Raw genomic sequence first — 9,701 nt, forward strand, 5'->3', positions numbered from 1 at the left:
CTGTGGTATAATCCTAAACTGGATACCCAAGCCCCCTCTTTCTTTTCTATCCTGCATCACTTTATATTTTATTCTAGGTCTCTTTCCCTGCCACAAAAGTCAGTAAGATCTTTCCTCCATATTTAAAAGATACTTATTGCTTATAATAGGTAGGTTTGAAACAAAAACGCATTCGGGCAAAACATTCATTTTTATCATCAATTTTCCCCAAGAGGACAACTGTTGCTTTTTCCATTTCTCTAAATCAGACTAATGGCTTCCCAAACTGTTACCTACTTGTTCTTGTAAAGTTCTGAATTTTTTTGTCAAATTTATTCCCAGATATTTGATTTTATTTATCAGTTTAAACTCTGTGTTAATTTCATATCTTCTTCCTCTTTGCAAGAGAGATTTTGGTGAGCATGCCACTCTTATTTTTATTAACTCTAATTCCAGCTAAACTTCCAAATTTTTCTTCTTCTAGTCTTTTAACACTTTTCTTCGGATTCTCTAGGAAAATTAATATGTCGTCAGCAAAGGTGCGAATTCTGTAACTATGTTTCGGGAAATCTGGCCTTTCCACAATGCAAAAAGGAGCCACAAAAAGCAGCTCCTTTTTGCACCCTGGAAAGGGCACTGTAACAGATGGCACAGTGGCTTTATGGTGCTCCTTTGATGCCACACCCCAACTCTGCCCCCAGGCCAGTCTTAATGGCTGGACTGCACAGCCCCTTTGTTTAGAAGAGATTGGAAGTCTGAAATTTGTTTCAAGGCAGAGGTGGGAACATATGGCCCATCACACGTTCATGGATCTCAGCCCCATCAGACCCAGCCCATACAACCAATGGGGGTTGCAGCCCAAACACGATCTAGACATCCACAGATTCCCCATTCTTTGTGCTGGAGTCTTACTAAATTTTAAGTCACTTTCAGTAGTGGGATGTTATTTTAATAAAAGAGATTATTCCTGCTGCTCTTGCAAAAGCTATTGTCACAGAGAAACTGAAAGATTTCCTTAGACCAGCATTTCCCAATCTTCTGATGGCAGGCACACTTATTCCCTGTATTAAAACTGGAGGAACAATGGCCTTTCATCATCTGGACCAAAGGAGTACTCGCTTAGATTGTTCTAAAAGGAAGGGTGGAGGTAGATCTGTCCAATTATATGGTTTATCCTGGTTTCAGATGGAAATATTTCACAAAACTGAGGTGTGCCTTTGGAGTGGAGTGCTCACCATAGTGATGACCTCCTTCCTCCCATCCCATTAAAACTTTTGACAGCTTCCTTGAAAATGGCAAACTTTCTCCCTCTTCCTTCTCCTCTCCCCCCAGTTAAAATGAGTCATGGCGAAGGATGTAAAAAGAGCTAGTTCCTCTATTATCTGAATGACCCTGGATATAGGGGGCATGGGGAAAGTCTGTGGCAGGCAAAGCTCTTGTTCTGACTACCATCATTTTAGTTTTCAATAAAGAGAGTGGAGAGGGATATGGCCTCCTGCAAAGGTGGCAACTTTTAAAAATGGATTGGGGAACTGATTTTGTTCTCATTCCCATCATTTTGTTCTCATTCCCATCATCCCTGATCACAGGGTCATGTCCAGAGTATATAGGATCTGGATACCAGCATTATCTGAAGAGTACTTGCCCAGGCATTTTGCTTTAACGGGAGTTTGCATTAATGCTACTTTAAAGGACAGCAGGAGGGCAGGAGCTGTTCCTCCTCCTGTGTTAAACATTCACCTTCTGCCAATGTACACACCGTTTCCTTCATTCCCCAAACAATGAAAATGGTACCCAAAATTCTCCACCTTCCAAATGTACTGGTGCAATGGTTTGAGTGTTGGGCTAGGACTCTGTAACTCTGGGACTGATTAGTTGTGGAAACCCATTGTGTGACCTTGGGGCAAGTCATATACTCTGAGCCTAACAGGAAGGTAAAAGCAAACTCTCTTTGAAGACATCTTGCTAAGAAAACCCTTTTGAGAGAGTCACCAAGTTAGAGCCATCTCAAAAGCACATAACCACAAAATATTTTCTCTCCACTCTTAAAAGTGAGCAAACTAGATTAAGACTTGGTTACCTTCAAGCAATAAAAGCTGGCAGAGCTCCACTCAAGGTTTATCCCATACTTAAAGGATATAGCTAAGGTGCTGGATAGCCAGAATGGTGTAATGGTTTGACATTGGACTACAATGCTAGAGATCAGGGTTTGAATCCCATTTTTGCCATGAAATCCCACTGGGCAACCTTGGGTATGTCATCCTCTGTCAGCCTGAAAGGAAGGCTGAACAAATCTTGCCCAGAAAACCCTGTGGTAGGTTCACCTTCAGCTTGCCAGAAATTAGAAATGACTTGAAGGCACAAGACCACAACAACAAACCTAAGGTTCTCAACCTTGTCCCTCAAATAGGTTCAGTACTTTGGACAGCTGCTTTAAATTTCAAATCAAAACCTGGGACAAAATTCACCATGCCACTGACGTGGAAACCAGTATATAAGGGGATAGCCTTTTACTACACCGTTGTGAATTTAATGGGACTTGGGCATCCATGGATTTTGGTATCCATGTGGGATTCTGGAATAAACCCCATTGGATACCAAGCAACCATTCCCCATGTTTCTAGATCAGTCATTGTCTTGGGCACACTCCCTGTGGCTCATACAGCCATACAACACAGGCGATTTCCTTTGAGAATTGGTTAGCTTGCTGCATCTCTATGTAGGGTTGCTAGATTGAAAACTGGAGATGGCTCTTGTATCTTTAATAGTTGTATAGAAGAGGTAATTTCAATTCATCCCTTCTACACAACTGTTAAGGAAACAGGAATCCTCTCCAGTTTTTAACCTAGCAACTCAAACATTGGGTCAGGAGGGACAGATGAAGCAGCACCCAGTGTTGTGACAGACCATTATTAGCTTTTTCCATCTCCAGCTGAGGCAGATTGGAAGGAGGCAAGGTGCAGTCAACCAACTGGGCAGTGGTGCCATGGACTGAAACTTGAGACACAAAAAGCTAATTCTGTAAAGACACACTGAAAGCCCTCTGAGAGCACATGGTTTGAGGAGTTCAACCTTTGGCTACACACTAACCTATTTGTAGAGGAAACAATGCAAAATTGTTCCACATGCCTACAGCTATTCAGTCTTCTAGTTAAAGATGTTTTTCTGGGACTTTCTTCAAAAACAACAGCACGCTTTTCATCTGGGTTTAATCATGTCTCTCCAAGATAACCAGTCCAATCTGTTACTTGTAGCCAAGCAGAAAGATTGCAGGAAGAATTTTCATACAGATAACCTGACTTGTGTGTTTCTAAAGTTACATAAGGCTTCATGAATCGTTTCAGATGCTATGTCTTCAGTATTCAGAGCAAACAGCCTGACATAAAAACTCCATCTCATCCCTCCCCCCTTTTCCCATTAGGAAGTTTCTGTCTGTTAAGGTTTCCAGCTTAGATCATGGTCCCAGCTTTTGATATGTCAACAGTTCCATGAGCTGGTGATAGAAGCATAGAAATGACAATAGCATAGGAATGGGGAACCTCTGGCCTTCCAGACATTGCCAGCATCCTACATTACTGGTCACGCTAGAACCCAGCAATGTCTGGAAGGCTATGCAGCTCATCAACAGCAGATAATAACAATATTTATTTCCATGCTATTAAAAGCATTGCCTATTTATTTCTGCTGATTATGCTGCTCTTGATAAGCATTGTTACACTACATAATTATAGCACTTTGATATAAGTTCAGTCACTGTGGATCCATCCAATGAAGTTCCAGGATTTGAAGTTCAGGGAGGTACTCAGAATTCTTTACTAGGGAGCACCAATGCTATATTTCAGAAGAATGAAACAGAGCTCTCTAGCATAGAATTTTAAGCACCTCACCAAATTACAAAACCATGATTCCTTAGCATGCAGCTATGACATTTATGTAGTGTCATACTGTTATAATTGTGTAGCGCAGGTAGAAAGCCCAAAAAGCAAGTCAGACCATGCCAGTTTTAGTCAGATGAAGTATCTGGAGGCTCAAAATCAGGCAAAGTCATTGCAACTTTTGGAAGAGTCATTACAGGCAAAGTCATTACAGTGGTCGCATGGTATCCACTGGGGTTTGGTTGCAGAACCACTCGCGGATACAAAAATCCATGGATGCTTAAGTCCCATTAAATGCAATGGTATAGTAAAATTTGCCCCTTATATAAATGGCAAAATCAAGATTTGCCTTTTGGAATATATATATTCCTTGGTGGCACAGTGGTTAAATGCCTGTACTGCAGCCACTCACTCACAAACTACAAGGTTGTGAGTTCAGGACCAGCCAGGAGCTCAGGGTCGACTCAGCCTTGCATCTTTCCGAGGTTGCTAAAATGAGTACCAAGCTTGATGGGGGCAATTGGCTTACACATTGTAAACCGCTGATAAGTGGTATAGAAATGCACTTGCTATTGCTACATATATATATAATATGTTCAAGCCATGGATGGTTGAATCTGTGGATAAAGAATCCATGAATACAGAAGACTGGCTATATAACTATTGGGATAAAGGTGTTATTTTAAAAAAAAACTGAGAGCAGAGATTGCATTCTTATTATTTATGGAACTGTCCCAAGCTATTAGAGATAGCTTCCTTTTTATCCAGTAAGTCCAGGATTGGGAACATGTGGCCTTCCAGATGTCTTTGGACTGTATCTCTCATGATGCTGACTACTAACTAGGACTGATGGTTACTACCTGCTCTGTGCCAATATTGTCCATATCATATGCCACTCTCATATAACCAATCACTCACATTCTTTATGCTGGGGCAGCCTTTCCCAACATGGTCTCCAGCAATTATGGACATCAGCTTTTATCTGCCCCAGCCACATGGTCAATGGCCAGGAGTGCTGAGGTTGTAGTCCAAAATATCTGGAGATAGGAAAGGCTGACTTCAGCAAAACATATGCTCTGCCACCAAAATAAAGTTAAGGATGGCAGAAGAATTTCGTGTGCTTGAATTTTTGAACTTAAGGAAAGCATATAAAAGTGCATACACTATGGAAAGTGACCATAGAGTATGCACTAAGGTGTATAATGCCTGAAAAGCACAAACAAAATCTCATTATATTAAGTGAAATTGATTGCAAGAGTGTGAATTTGTTTGGCTAAAGAAAAAGAAATTAAGCAAAATTAGGAGAAATGTGCTCAAAAGTACATATGTATCTTTGTGCAGAGGTTTTTTTAATTGTTAGCTGATGTAAAAGCAAGCTATAATTTATTTGGGGGCTACAAAAACAAGAAACAGAAAGCAAAATTAACAGATTTATTCACCCCAACCTATGGAGCCTTCTTCTTTGACTACTACGATTATACTACTGTGTCTAATATTATTGTAGACTACTACTGTTATACTACTTTCACTACAACAATCTTGACTAGCACTACTATACTATTGTGTCTATTATTACTGACAGTAGTTTGAGTGTTGGAGTAGGATACTGGGAGATCAGGATTCAAATCCCTGCTTGGTCATGAAAACCCACTGGGTGGCATAGGGCAAGTCACACTCTCTCAGACTCAGAGAAAGGCAAGGACAAAACCACTCTGAACAAATCATGCCAAGAAAGCACCATGGTGGGCTTACCTTAGGGTCACCAAAAGTCAGAAATGACTTGAAGGAGCACAACAACAATTATTGCTTCTCCCAAACATGGGTCTATTAGGAAAGGGCCAGTACTTTCAGTTTATTTAAATGTTCAGACTCCAGTGAAAACACCACTTTCTGAGAAGAAAGATCTTGCTGCATTATAAGAGGAAAGATGAAGGCACAAATGGCATTCTTTCTTAATTTTGTGGACAGAATCCCCAGTGATGTAATAACTCTCAGAGAGCAGCCACATATCCCTTAACATTGTTCAGTGAGGATCTGATGGCAAAGAGCCACTTTTCCATTGATGGTAGTGACCTAAAAATAATAGGCCAAGGAATGAGATGATTTCCCCTCTTGGGAAATGTGGAAATTATCCTACTGGTATATTCCATCTAGTGGTTAGTGGGCAGTGGTATCATAATGGAAGTAAAGACTCTGGTTTCCAAGTAACCTGTCACTGCTCCATTACAAGAATGGGACCTCCAATGCCAGAACTGTGAACAACTGACAGCAAGCTTCAAGAAGAAAGACAGTAAAATACCTTCCATTTTGGCCTCCCTTAAAATTAGACCCAGTGCCCACTCTACAGTCACGATCACACTGGAACCACTGAGTAGCCACAGAGTACCACAGAGCATGACAGTACCCTTTCCCCAACCCTGTACATGTGGTTTGAATTACAACTCCTATTCCCTTACTAGTGGCCATAATTATGATAGGAACTGATGGTGTCTAAAAATACTAAATGGGCCAGGTTGAGGAAGGCTACACTAGGGCTAAATACATCATGACTGGTACATTACTGATTCAAACTAAGCCAAGTTTTAAAATCTGCATGTGGATATCTTGTGTTAGGGGGGAGATGGGGTTTTGACATATATTACTACGTATTGTATATTGAATTGATTTTAGATGTGAGCTGCTTTGATTGGTGCTACAAAAAGCATGATATAAATAAAGTTTATTATTACTATTATTATTATTTATTCATTGCTGTTACTTGATATGCAACTTAGTAACTGTTTACATTGTTCCCTTGAACATTATTATTTTTCCATTACTTTTAGTTACTTTGGGGGAGGATTGAAAAGTAGTTGGGAGAGGGGAAGGTGGAGGGTTGGTGGAGGGTTGAACAGCTTTGTTTGTTCTCCTTTTTGCTTTTCCTGTTCTTATCTCTTTTTTTAGGATTTTTTTTTCTATTTTGCTTTACTTTTTTCTGTATATATGCATATATCTAGTCCTTTGTTGTATTTTATCTGTCAGCTGTTTGTGTTCATTTTTTCATATCTTCTCCTTTCTTTTTGTAACTATGAACTATCAATCAACATTTACTTTAACAAGGAAAGGAGAACGACATAAAACATGACAATGTCCTGTAAAATGCCTTGTCAAAGCAACTTTTAAAAGCAACGAGTAACTAATACCTGTTACATCAACTTCATTCCCATTCCCATTACATTATATTTGAAATGGGACCTTACTCTATGTTCAGCATCAAGAGGAACCCATCATTGGTAGTACAGTCCTTGTAATTCATTACTTCTAAGCTCAAGTTATTAGCTGCATTCATATCCTGCCTTTTCTCCAAGTCGCTCATGGCAATGCCCATTTCCCCATTTTATTCTCAGGAAATAAGTTAGAACGAGAGACAGTGATTGACCCAAGATCGCCCAATATACTTAATGGTTGACTGGTGGTTTGAACCCTAGTCTCCACATTGCTAATTCAACACTCCAAGCAAAACATTGCATTCATTCTCCATGCAGTTTTTCAGGGGATGCAACAAAGCAGGTAGGCAACCTAGATGGGAATAAGACTGACCGTGGCATATACCAATTTACAAAGAGATGGTGACACAAATATTTTCTGCCATTTTGAGAGGGACCCTTGCTATACAGCTGGGTCTCTCTCCTCAGACACATATACAGGAAATTTGACAGGTAGCATTTTGACTGAGGAAAGCTTTTTTCCCCCTGCAACTATTCAGTTGCATTGAATAGCACTGACCAAAGTACTTTCCTCAAATTAAAGTCAAAGGTGAGCTCGTTCCCGAAACAAAGGTCATGCTCACACTCTACTTCAGGAAATTACCCATCTCCCAATACTTTATAACACAGCAAGTTCACTAGTTTTTTAATGAACAAGGTACCTCCATTTCCCTTTCATCCTGTTCTTGTCACATTGTGGTTATCTGAGATAATTTTCTTCCTTTCTGGCCCCCTCCTCTTCTCCTACCTGCCTTTCTGTCATTCTACAGCTGGGAAATTTTATATATATATATATATATATATATATATATATATATATATATATATGAAGGAAAGAAATCAATGTGTTGCCATAGAGACATGCTGCCACCCAACACATGCTGGTCTTTTCTTTTCCCCACAAGTCTGGCTTGCCACAGAAATAGTAGAGGTGAAAAATGGCAGACACCTTCCTTGCTTTTGGGTACTATTCAATGTGTCTAAGAATTCCCAGTGCCTGTTATTTATCACTTCAGAGCGAGAGCCATTTTGACGCTGTGAACAAACATGGATTTGCCTCTAACAAAATCATTGTCTGCCCTTAAGGCAAAGCACAGACAGGCTTAGTTGTTCCTGTAAAACAGGAGTAGTATTGACCTACCAGAAACTTCTAGAATCCCTCCAGTAACTAGGCAGTGTAAACAGCAACAGCAACAATTGGACTACTGATTCCATGATGGTTGGATGGAATCTGAATCACTCATAGTCCAAAGGTTCAGTCAGTAACACCTGATAGGCCGTGAAACCAAGAAATGATTAGTAATGATAATGATGAAGTTGAAGAGGAGGAGGAAGAGGAAATCTCTACAATTCTATGACTTTATAATGATGACACAGGTCTGATTTCTGCTTACAATTTACAATCTAAATGGTGTTTCAGACTCTCAGAACAAGCCCAGTGTCCATTTATTCACATGAATGTCCCCCTCTATAATGCTTTTTGTATCAAGTGGGTCCTCCTTCTTAAGATGGTCTTAGTTCCCAGGAAGGATCTGCACAAATTTGACCATCTTGTTGTTGTTGTTGTTGTTAACTGCTTGCTGGGTCAACCCTGACTCTTGATGACCTTATGGATGAGACATCTCCAACTGCCTTTCCTCCACTCCTCTGCTTATATCCTGTAAGTTCAGGCCCGTGACTTCCCTGATTAACTCTATCCATCTGATGGGAAGTCTTCCTCTCTTTCTGTTGCCTTCTACCTTTCCTAGCATTATTGCCTTTTCTAGTGAGCCATGTCTTCTCATGATGTGGCCAAAGTAGGACAACCTCAGTTTCATCATCTTTGCTTCCGGGGAAAGTTTAGGCTTGATCTGGCCAAGGACCTATTTGTCTTTTTGGCTTTCCTCAATATCCTCAGCATTCTTCTCCAATGAGTTTATTTTCTTTCTGTCAGCTTTCTTCACTGACCGACTCTCGCACCCATACATACTAATCATCTGTCTACAAAAATACCCACTTTGCATTGTGTAAAGGAAGGCAACTGATAAAGACAAAGAAATAGACACTTAACAAATCTTAAAAATATATACTTGAAATAATTTTTAAAACACACACGATTAAAACAGTCTAACCTTCATTCTGGAGACCAAAAGCCATTCAAAATAATAGTCTTAGCTAAACACTCAGAAGAGATTGAGTGGTATCAGCACAATCTTTCTTCAGATATGCATTTGCTTTTAAAATGTTTACCTATTTCTTGGAAATTAAGTATTGGTCTGCAGATGAAGATTCTCCATGTCTTTACTGTGACTATCTCTGACTTCCCTTAGGAGGAAGCTATGTAACTGAGGTATTTCTACTGAGAAAGCCCTGTCTCATGTATTCACCAGACTTGGGCTGGTGGGATATACAACTGGGTTCTCTAGGAATCTCAAGCAGGAGGTGCTCCTTCAGAGATATTGGGAATCATATGGCCCTGTGCCAGCATCTCAGTGTCTTGGAACGTTATTGCATGGGGCAAAATTGGAAGTTTAAAGTGCAACCAATGCAGGTTCAATGCAGGTTTTAGGGACAAATTCACAGCTGCTTTTCATGTGACGCTGCAGGCAATCAGAAGAGAAAG

Source organism: Sceloporus undulatus, chromosome 2 (genome assembly GCF_019175285.1).
Source record: "Sceloporus undulatus isolate JIND9_A2432 ecotype Alabama chromosome 2, SceUnd_v1.1, whole genome shotgun sequence".
Lineage (NCBI taxonomy): Eukaryota > Metazoa > Chordata > Lepidosauria > Squamata > Phrynosomatidae > Sceloporus > Sceloporus undulatus.